The following is a 12,004-nucleotide window of genomic DNA, read 5'->3' as shown; positions in this document are numbered from 1 at the left end:
TCCAAATAAAAATCGCATTAACAAGCTCAAATTCTTGAACCCTGAACCGGAAATTCTGGGTTTTTCTCCCCAACAAAGCCGCCAGAGCTGTCACACCTCCTTTTTCCTACACTCCGGAAGGGTATAAGGGAGTTTTACCAATTTAAGGACAACCGAAACGAGATTGTTTATTAAAGATTCAGAGTCGCCACTTGGGATAGTTTATGGTGTCCCAAGTCACCGTTTCAAATCCCGAATCGAGGAAAGATTGACTCTGTATTACAGTCCGCGAACCAGAAATCCGGGCAAGGAATTCTGTTAACCCGGAAGAAGGTGTTAGGCATTCCCGAGTCCCGTGGTTCTAGCACGGTCACTCAACTGTTACAATTGACATATTATCTGATTTTAATACATGTTTTAGCCTAGGGTATATTTTAACTTTCTAACCGCTTTTAATTATTTTAAGGAAAATTTCAACGTCATCTAAAACACGTCTTTGGATCACGCCACATGAAATGCACCCGCAGTCCGAGACATATTTTATTTAACGTTGTTAAGATTTGGGTCACATAAATGCGCACCCGAGTTTAGGGAGGTAAATTAATAAAACAACGCGCCTAAAGCAACTACGCATTTACAACTTTGCGAGAGCCATGAAAATTCGCTAAATGGCACGCCTCGATCTCTAAGGATAAGCAAGATTAATTAAAATGATGGCCATGCAATTGTCATTTTTGTTTGGCACCGCGCACCTCAATTCTAAAAAAAAAAGAGAGTTCAAGCTAAATGTTTGAGGGCCATAAATTATTTATGTTATCGAATATGACCCGCCTCATCTAGTTAATAGTCTAATTAATTAACACTAAATGTAGCTAAAGGTTCCATTAAAACTAACTAAGATGGCTTATACAAGGAAAAACTAATCCATTACATAAAAGGGCTTGAGCTAATACAAGAGGACTGATAGTTCAACAAAAGAAACGGCCTAGATCTCGTCCAAAGGAACTTTCAGAATTGGGCCACATAATTGAACACAAATTCGGAGCCCTGCAGCTGAGAAGTGAAGTCTTAGGATCGAATCCCTGAGGAACCCAAATTGCACTGATTAATCATGAAAGATCTAATTATTAATGAAGCATGCCACTGATTTTACACACAAAACAAGATTCCGCTTTGACAACTAACTAACATGCAACTTTAAATCTTTAACTCTTCAAATTAATCTGCAAAACTATGTTGGAGGGAAACATCAACGAATTCTGGAAAATTGGCACTTAACAGCCGGAGAATCACAATACCCATTATTAAACATTGCACCATCAATTAAACTTAGACAAAAGGCCACTTCAAACTTAAGCTAATGAATACTCCAAGCCATCAAAAAGCAAGTTTTGACAACTAAAATGGGAAAGCAGAACGTGAATTGATTGTGTCAGACCCAAAATTCGAATTAATGGATTTGAACCATGGCCAAGCCAAATAACTTCAACTAATCAACTAAAATCCTTATTTCTTAATCACATCAACACATTTAAAAGTCCAAACGGTCCTAAGTCATTACATTCAAGCAAATTCAAACTCCAAGTCTTAAAATGAAATATAACATTGACCATATAGACAATTACTCATGATAACTGCATCAGAGAACATGTGGAGAGACTATAGGGAAATCCAATAAGCATTTGATCAAAGAAACATGTAGCCACTTCAACTTGGTTGCATAACCTTCAGCTCTACATTTCATTCATGATTCAGGAGTCATTACATACCTGGAATTTAAGAAAGAAATAAGAGATCAAGGAGTTAATCAACAGCAGCAGTACAATCAGCCCAGAAACAGCAAAGAGGAGGTATCAAATGTCATTTTGAATCAATTTGAAACTCCAAATTTGATTAGGACTCCAAACACAAAACTCAATCCAGAATTGGTTTGCAGAAAAACAACCAAATTCAACTCATTCTAAGCCTCAGACGAATCAGAAAATGTTTCAGCACTTGGAAAACTTCAGAAATCAAAGAAAAATGAGAAAATTTCAATGGAACAGTGAAAACTTTTAGCCGTCTGCCTTTTTTCTGGACCCCCCCCCCCATTTTATTTTCAGCAAAGTGATCCCTCTATACAAGGTGCTAGGGTAGCAGATATAAGTTTCAACTTTTGCTATTTTACCCTTCTCCAATTTTCAGTTTTGCTACTTAATCCCTGAATTTTTGGCTTGTTTGCCAAGTAAACTTGCTTTTCAGCTACCGGGAAGCTTCCTTAGTCTGTTACTAAACAGATTCCCTTCTCCAATTACCTAAACTACCCTTTTAAACCTAGGTTATTTACCCTTTAGCTCATGGGTCAAAGTGACCCAATGGCTTAGCTGAATGAACATGCTAAACTTCCCTTTTAAATGGGTCAGAGACCCAAAGCCCAAATCAATAATTGACCCAGCAAAATTCTGTATGCCTTTGGAAAACAGCATGACACAAATACTGGAACGACTTCCCTAATCAACAAACTAACTAATCTATTGATTAATTCATACAAACATGCAGAGAATTAATTAAGTTGTCAAAACAAACTAATCAAATTGAACTAAGAGGTTAAACCGGATAACAATCAGCAACTTAGCCATACTTAACAAACTAAAGAAATTAGTGAAATAAACTAGGAAAATAACGCCAACAAAGAATAGAGCCACACAAATTAACTTTCAACCAGAAGTGTTGGTCACACTTTACTTGAATTGACCAGAGAAAAAGAAAGGAAAAACAGAAAGATAGGCGAGGAAGAACGACAATTAAAGTGACACCAATATGAACAAAACCGGAAAGAAACACCTACTGACCAAAAGCTCGAACCCGGGACTCGACCCACTGATTTCATCTCCAAATAACATTAATCGCTTGTTCTTTGTCAAGCACAAACGAGTAACGTCATTTTGAGACCAAATCGCCTCTGAATATTAAGAAATAGCTGGAGGAAGGTCCTAGCATGAATAAATCGACTTGGCTTCTAGAACTCGAAACCCTAGATTTAAGATTCGAACGGTTTTGGGGGTATTTGAGAGAAACTGAATGTGGATTTGAGATTAGGGGAACGAGGTGGTTATAGGGTGTGATTTTGGGATATATTGGAGGTGGCGCCGCTGGGCTACTAGGAGGTGGGAATGGGGCCGGCTAGGGTTTGGGGAATTAGTTTCTGAAGGAGTAAGACGGGAATGGGGGAAAGATGGAATGGGGGTGGTGGTGGTGGTGGATGCAATTCGGACACTCTTATATGAACCCCCACAGCAGTTCCCGCCTGTTAGATCATAAAACATAGACGACTGAGATTAATTTAGGGGGAAACGGGGTCGTTTGGAGTTAATGGAGATGACCGGAACCGGGTAAAGGGATTGGGCCGGGTTAGGTGGGGTGTTTGGACGGGTATTTGATTGGGCTGGGGTCATTTTCGGCCCAAAAACCTCTCTCTCTAATTCCTTTTTCTTTTTCAAAATTAATTCTTTTTTCTTTTTTTCCAAAAAATTAAAACTAAAATCCTAAATTAAGTTATAAAACCAAATTAACTTATCAAAAATACTAACTAATCCTAAATAATTACCACAATTAATAAACTAAAGAAAAACTACTCAAAATCAAAATTAAAATTAAAAGGTGCAAAATAACTATTTTTGTGATTTTCCTCTTTTTATAAAATAACTCAATTACTTAATTAATCCTAAAATGTTAAATTAAATCCTAAATGCAAACACACATATTTTTTGTGTTTTTTATTAATTAAATAAAATAAACGTGCACAGACAAATGCAAACAATTGACAGAAAAATGCCACAAAAATCCACAAAATTGCAAACAATGGGAAAAGTTATTTTGTTTTGAATTTGTGGGAGTAATTCATATAGGGTAAAAATCACGTGCTCACAACTTAATCCCCAGCAGAGTTGCGAAAGTTGCCACACCTCCTTTTTTACCACCCGAGGGAAGTATAAGGGAGTTTTTTCAATTTAAGTGACATTATTCGAAATGGGATTATTTTATTTAATCAGAGTCGCTACTTGGGATAATTTATTTTGTCTCCCAAGTCACCGATTTATTTTCAATCCCAAATCGAGGAAATTTTGACTTTCTTTTTGAAGTCTGCCAACCAGAAATTCTAAGTAAGGAATTCTGTTAACCCGGGAGAAGGAATTAAGCATTCCCGGGTTCCGTGATTCTAGCACGGTCGCTTAGCAATTTATATTTGGCTTAATTGTTTAACTACTCATTCTTAAGACCTATGTGCAATTATCTTTTTACCGCTTTTAAATACTTGATTATTAACTATAAAATATCTTAAAACAAGTCACGCATACGTGTACTCATTTCGTTTGGCGCGTCAAAATCATATCACGCAAACGCGTCCACAATTAATAACACATTATTATTATTAAGAAAGTTTGGCCGAAGTTGAGCGAACGCATACTCCAAATTGGTTTTTAGGATCATAATTATGTCACGCGAACATGTACACAATCACGATAATTTGATTAATCAAGAGCTCGCCTAAAGTATCCTATGGATATTCACGAATTGTTTCGATTTGACGAGCATGAGACTAAAGCACGTATATACAATGGGTTATGTTAGACGTAGAGAGGGATACAAGAATGGTTGATAGGTTCATTTCAAAAAGAACAGTTGATTGGCAAAATGTGAGATATTTATAAACACCTTCAAACATATGTTTCGACATGAATTCTTTGGTATACAAAACGTTGCTACTCTTATTTTTATCAAGTAAGAAAATTGCTAATAAAACAAAGGGCTAATTAAGATAGAAGAACTACAAAAGATTGGGCATATTCACAGCACGAATAAATACAAATCTAGCCAAGTAGAACAAAATCAGAAGGAGCCAAAAGAATATTGTCAAGAAAACCATCAACTTTCCCATCATAAAAAGAGTTAAAGATTGTTCATGTCCTCTATCACAAATCTACAAACCCAATTTACTGTAAGGAAATAGTTAATAATACTACTTACAACTACTCCCAGTCGATGATAAAGAAAAGTGTGATAATTATTGAAACAAACTCCACAAATCAGTAATTCCTAACATAAGGAAAATAGCAAATCGATAGAAGAGCAGGGAATAGTCAAATACTCAAACTCCATATTCGAATGTTCCGTTTTAAATCTCAACGAATACTCAAATATATTTAACGACCATGTAAAGAGCAGGGAAGAATCAGACCTTTATATAAATGCATTTGGATTAAAATTACAGCACCTTGAAACTTGTGGAATTTTTGACCCGAAAATTTTCTATCGACCGAAGAGGACCTCGACGAACTCGGAACTCCTCGGAAAATATGGCAAAAAATAGTGGCAAAGCACAGAGCGACCAGAAAAGCAGTAAGGTTAACGGCGAGGGACGTGACTCCGCCCAAAACGTGGAATATCCGACGCTATAGAATTAAGTTTAGGAAGCTCTACTTCTGAATCCGCCGTCACTCTCATTCCTCTCTCTATATTTCCTCTCTAGGCAGCTTTTTGGTCAGCTTTTTTTGGTCTTTTTTTTAGGTCTTAGGTATTTTTGTTAAATTCTCATGAAGTAGATGATGAGCCTCCGATTTTTTGAAGCGGAAGCAGTAGTCACCAAGGTTTGATGGGGATTAACGAAGAAGATAAAAATTAGGGGGGAAGTCCTTTGTCAAAACGGCGCTCAGGTTAGGGGGGGTCTAATGATCTGATGGATGTTGCCTAGGTTATTAGGTTTTAATAAGGGGATCCGGGTGGGATATGCGGGTCGGGTTTGGGCTGGCGGGTCGGACAGGTCTTTTTGGGCTTTGAGTGGTTTGGAGCCAGATTTTGGGTATATGAACAGCCCAAATTTAAATTAAAACCCCATTCTTCAAATTCTCTTCTTATTTTCCTTTTTTCTTTGTTTTTCTTTTTCTTTTCTTTAATTGAAAATCCTAATTAAAACCCTAGATTATCTAAAAATATGAAATTAAACTAATTAACTAATTATAATAAATCCTACCAATTAATCCTAAAAATGTAAAAATAAGGTCTAAATGTCATACGTGATATTTTGATATTTTTCATGATTAAAAATGATTACAAAACATTAATGAAACTATTTTTTTTTGTAATTTTCGTTTTCTTGTAATAAAATAAAGTAAAAGAGTAAAAATTAGCTGAAATAACTATATTATGCCTAAATTAAATATTTACGTGCTAAAAATATGAAAAATCTTGGGGAAGGTCAAAAATCACATGTCTACAAACACTTGTGTTAATTATTGACATTGGTCGTGTGAGGCCATTGTCGTTATTGATGACTGTGGTCTTATGTGGCGTTGAATTATTGAGTTTCTATAGGAAGAGTTGGTAGTAGTATTGTTACCAAGGCGACACTGCCAAAGTTTATATAGATCCCGGGGAGTTAAATATTCGAGGGCGAATGTTTCTAAGGGAGGAAATGATGTTACACCTTGCATTTTCGTACGTTAAAGTTTTGTCTTCAGTTAATCGACGTAAGTTCGAGAATGAGGTTATTTTGGGACTATAAGCATTATGATATATAAAACACATGATGAGTAAACTCGTGAAGGAGAGAGGGTAAGTAAATATAAGAAAATGAGTTTCGTCGATGTTTTGCAATTTGGGATAAAATACGGTCCAAACTATAATACCTCATATTTATGGACTAATACCATATAAGGTACTACATGACCATGATAGTAAGATGTATAAGGTATGTTAAAAGTGAGTAGTATTTTAAGTAAGCTAAGGTAATTCTTAATTATGTAGGTAATTAATTAATTATTGAGTAATGGGAGATTACCTAGTTAATTCAGGAATCATTCGATAATTAATTAAAGGACTGTGTAAGATAAGACCCTCCCCCATGTGGCAACAAGCCACCCCAAGGAATTGTGACTCTTAAGTTGTTATGTTACGTGGCAAGACTAGAGAAGTGATATTTGGCAAGTCTTGAGAACATGAGTCACATATTCATTTAATGAAAGAGAGTCATTTTAAGTCTTAAGAACATGAGTCACATATCCATCTAATAAAAGAGAGCCAATTTAAGTCTTAAGAATGTGAGTATCTTCAAATGAATTCATGTGTACATTACAAATCAAATGGAATCTCTTTTAGAGAGGGGCTGGTCGTGAGTTCTTCAAAGGGCAAAACAATTCCATACCAAAATTAGATAATGTTGGTTGTTGATTTTGTAAAGCGTGAATTGCAAATTCTAAGAGAATTGGTTCAGGTATGTTAAGGCTATCCCTTTTTTCTTTTTGGAATGATCCATACGATACAAACAAAACGAGCAAATGCACAACTTCCATAAATGACCCTATTCATAGGAGTATTAGATGTGCATGTGTTCTTAAATTCCCATGTATCTTATTATCACATCTTCTGTTCATGAGTCTCAGAAAATAAGTAGCTGATAAAGTTTATTCTAAAGGTATATTGATTTTATTAACATATTTTTATGCATTTCATTTATTTATACATGTACATTGATCCATGACCAGATGACGTTATATATGCGTATATATATGTACTTATATGTATATAAGATATGGCAAATGGTTACCGCGTTATATACGCACTACCACCTGCTCAGTTGGTATATGTTGATGATATTGCCCATAATGGCCGAGATTATACAGTGGGATGCCCTTAAAGTCTTGATGATGTTATGTACACCTATACCTATGCATGGCACGACATTTATATGCACATGCATGACATTATAAATGTTTCAGGATTTACAAAGTGATTTAGACTTACAGGTGGAATTCCTTGTTCCATGTTTTATCTATGTCTCTTATGTACTGATTTTCATGCCTTACATACTCAGTACATTATTCGTACTGACGCCTTATTTCCCAGGGCCTGTGTTTCATGCCCGCATGTGCGGGTGGACAAGCTAACGGTCCCCCTCCTTAGGATCCTTGATCAGCGAGAGTTGGTGTGCTCCATTTGATCCAGAGCTGCTTTTGATCTTGGTACGATATGTTTGTATACATATATGGGTATGACAGGGCCCAGTCCTGTCCTTGTACAGTTGTATATTCTAATAGAGGTCTGTAGACAATTATGTATAGTTGGATAGTATGTGGCCTTATTAGCTTTCAGTTTGGGGTACATAGCTGTCTATAGTAGCCTTGCCGGTTCGTCCCACTATATTTTGCATGTATATATACATATGTCTTTTGGACAAGTTTCCCTCACATATGTTATTCATGTTTATATCTTAGACGCATGATTAATGGTGTTTGGCAGGTAGGACTCAGGAACCCGTCACGACCCATCGGTTTGTGCCGTGATAATGTTTATGTACTCATAGAGTCTTGTAGACAGATTTCATATATTTGGATACTAGTATGGCTTTGGCGGCCTATGTTTTGAGTGTACAAATGATTAAGTCAGCCTCATAGGCCTATATGTCACATGTATAAGTTTGTATATCATGTTGAGTCATCCTATATCGAGTATTCTCTTATGTTTTATTCTGGTTATCTCATGTCGTACTTTCTAGTGCATTTACCCATGATATTGCGACAAGAAAGATATGTTATGTTGGTGGTCAGTTGAGTAAGGCACCGGGTGCCTGTTGCGCCCCTTCGATTTTGGTTGTGACACTTCAAGGGCTACGAACATATATGTAGCTCTACCTCAACTCTCCAATGTCTTTAGCTAAGCACCTCCTTGGACTCCATTGGGACCAATACCTGAATCTACAAAACAAGTGCAGAAGTGTACAATGAGTATAACCGACCCAATATACACAATAACTATCGACCTAACCTCGATGAGTGTCACAACCCCAATTTCCCTCCATAGGATGTCGTGATGTCACCTAGTCTCTAAGACTAGGTAAGCCTAGCATACGTGTAGAATTTAATTGAAATAATAACAAAACATTCAATTTAAAAAATACCTATCATAAAAAGACTCCGCAACTCAACTGAACTTAGCTACCAAAATCCGGTGATACCAAATCACAAACTCTACAAGAGTATATAGAATATCCATATACCACAGTGTCTATAAAAAAGAAAATGGAATAGAGCTAGATTGAGGGTGACTCCGAGGCCTGCGAACACCGACAAGTATACCTTGAAGTCTCCGATCTGAGCTCGACTCACTGGTGCCTAGGGTGATATAAAGTACATGGATCTATACAAAAAGATGTCTAGAAGCGTAGCATGAGTACATCACAACGGTATCGTGTAAGTATCAAGTCTAACCTCAGTAGAGTAATGATGAGGTCGAGTCAAGACACCTACTGGAATAAATATTGAAACTAAACATGTATAGCATAGTATGATAATGAAAACAGTGAAATGATACAAGGAAGAAATATAACAAGAATAATTACACTGAGACTAAGGCAATTAAGGCATCACGGAAGTAACACATAATAAGAATGCCAAGGAAATAATTCAACCAAAACCCAAGGGATGTAAATGAAAGGTATCAACAATATTCACTACCGAGGTACTGCCTCGTAGTCTCATATCACAAATAAAATTACAATATTTTCTTATATCATTGCGGGAGACTTGTGTTTAGTTTTAGAAATCATTTTCTCGAAATAGCTACCCGCGTTTTAGCCCACCTTATCACACAGTGTGGCTTCGAGTAGTTCCCCTACTAGAAACACGCTTATCAAGCCCATCGTATCTCACCGCATGCGTTTCAACCCCAATCCTTGTACCACCGCATACGTATCAATATCACAACATCTCACAAATCGCACCTCAAGTGCCTAATAACACAACTTGCCAAAGATGTCAACAATCATAGTGTTTCCACGATAAGTAGCCCATGGCTTAACCACAATATGTACAAGAGTCGCAACAATAGCAACTAAAATGAATAACTCAACAAGAATGTTATTTAAACAAATGTACAACTTTGCCTCAATGTGAATCATGACCTTTATAACTTCAATACCAAATACAACAATAAGATATTCCAAGAAATAACAACTTCAAGTAAAGGAACTAAACAGTTAAATAATAAATAAGGAATTGAGAGAACAATAAATTCAACTAAATATACAAAGACAATTAGCAAGTAAGAGATAAGACAAGTATTAGTGATGTCAAGTAAAGCATGTGAAGATACAAATGATGATGAATATGATATGTTATGGTACTCAATAAAAGGCATGAAAGGAATCTACATAGCTAAAACCGGTCAATTACAATATTTAGCCTTTTTACACACTTGTCACCTTGCGTACACGGTTTTCACATACAAATATTAACACAAAACAACACCAATCCTAGGGGATAATTCCCCTATACAAAGTTAGGCAAGACACTTATCTCAAAACACGCTAACTCAATCCACTAGTAAGCCTTTCTCGCGATTATCTAACTCTGAATGTCTCAAATCTAGACAAAACAACTTCATACCATAAATACTGTAAGGCCCCGCAAATTTCCTACTCAGAACCCCGAATCCCGTGGTGCCAAGTTAGGAGCATGTCTTAAGATTCATAAAAGCTCGCCGCGGTTCGGACCTCTTTGGATTGAACAGTGCATTAAAAAGTTAAGAAATAATGTTTTCCAGAGAAGTGCGATTTTGCGGTCGAGAATGCGGTCGCATATAAGGTATGCAGACCGCATAGGGGGCATAGTCACCACAAAGTGAGTCAGTGTGTTAGTCAAATTTGAGGTTAAATATGCGGTCCATTATGCGATCGCATAACCGATATGCGGACTGCATAGTCGTCGCATATTTTCCTTGGGATTTTGTAAGGAGCAGTTCTGCGGTGAATTATGCGACTGCGGAACGGGTATACGGACCGCATTTCTGCCGCATACCTAGACAGAATGTTCAAATTTTGGGAGCACTTTTGCGTTCCATTCTGCGGGTCGCATTTCCACTTTGCAATCGCAAATGCGATCGCAGACCTGACTCAGGGCTCCAATTTTCTAAATTTTAAACCCAACCCTTATCGATATATTCGGTTTTATAACTCATTTTGAGCATGTTTCCTGATGCTTTTAGAGAGAGAGAGGGTCTTATAGAGGGAAGAGCTTCCCACCAAATTACTCCATGAAACCTTGCCAAATCTTTGAAGATAATCAAGTGAGGGCACCTAAATCTTCATCCCAAGAGATCGAAGTGCTAAAAGTTCCGAAATTTTGTAAGGAATAAGGAAAGCTTTATTGAGGTATGTATGGCTAAAACCCCGTCTTTTAGAAATTGAACTTCATCGTTGGTTGTATGAGTACGGTAAGATTAAATTGAATTGTTGTATTGATTGCTATTTCACTTGACTTGGTGATGCAACCTTATATGCGTGGAAACTGTGTCTCAAATTGATCAACGTGCTATTCTTGATAATTTGAAAAGGTGCAAGGACTATGAATCATGTATCAAAATGCTTAGACCTTATATTGAAATTGAAGTGCATTGTTGTGCCATTTACATGAAGTCTCATCTACGCCTACAACCTTATTTGCTCTTGTGTGTCATACTCTCTTGAATTACAAACCTAATGTTGAAAATGGAAACAATGTGAAACATGAATTGTGGAATGTGAAAATTGTGGCCCCAAGTGCCGGTAAAGTAATACATTTTAACCAAAGATTGGAGTGAGATGAATAATGGAAAATGGTAACACCTCGGTAAGGCGGCCTAGCCGATCAGGCCGCGATCGGACGCCATGACATATACACATGGCAGTTATGCATTGATGATTGAAACTGGAAAGTGTGAATAGAATATTGGTAACGTCTCCAGGAGATGGCCTAGCTGATCAGGTCGAGATCGGACTCTGTTCAAGATAGCGGTGGTAATGTGAACGATGTGAAACAGTATGAAATACCCAACTAAAGGCTATGGAAACATGATGTGAAGGTTGTGTAATTCTTTCATGTTGATAATGTTGTGATCGTTTAAAGCTTTGGAGTGATACTTGTGATTTCCTTATTTGTGTATGAAAGTTCTTTCTAATTTGATGGTGTTTAGTTATACATACTAGTACTATTCCATGGTACTAACGTCCCTTTTG

General features: G+C 36.8%; 1 long non-coding RNA gene across 1 annotated transcript; it reads right to left on the bottom strand.

Annotated features, from left to right (window-relative positions):
• Window positions 1–1,368: 1,368 nt before the first annotated feature.
• On the bottom strand, window positions 1,369–5,693 carry LOC138877120 (uncharacterized). Its single transcript, XR_011402440.1, has 2 exons — window positions 5,198–5,693; window positions 1,369–1,748 (listed from the first exon to the last, which is right to left on the bottom strand). It is a non-coding gene; the product is annotated as an uncharacterized lncRNA (long non-coding RNA).
• Window positions 5,694–12,004: the final 6,311 nt, after the last annotated feature.

This window comes from Nicotiana sylvestris, chromosome 9 (genome assembly GCF_000393655.2).
Source record: "Nicotiana sylvestris chromosome 9, ASM39365v2, whole genome shotgun sequence".
Taxonomy (NCBI): Eukaryota; Viridiplantae; Streptophyta; class Magnoliopsida; order Solanales; family Solanaceae; genus Nicotiana; species Nicotiana sylvestris.
This window is presented reverse-complemented; position numbering and strand designations above follow the sequence as displayed.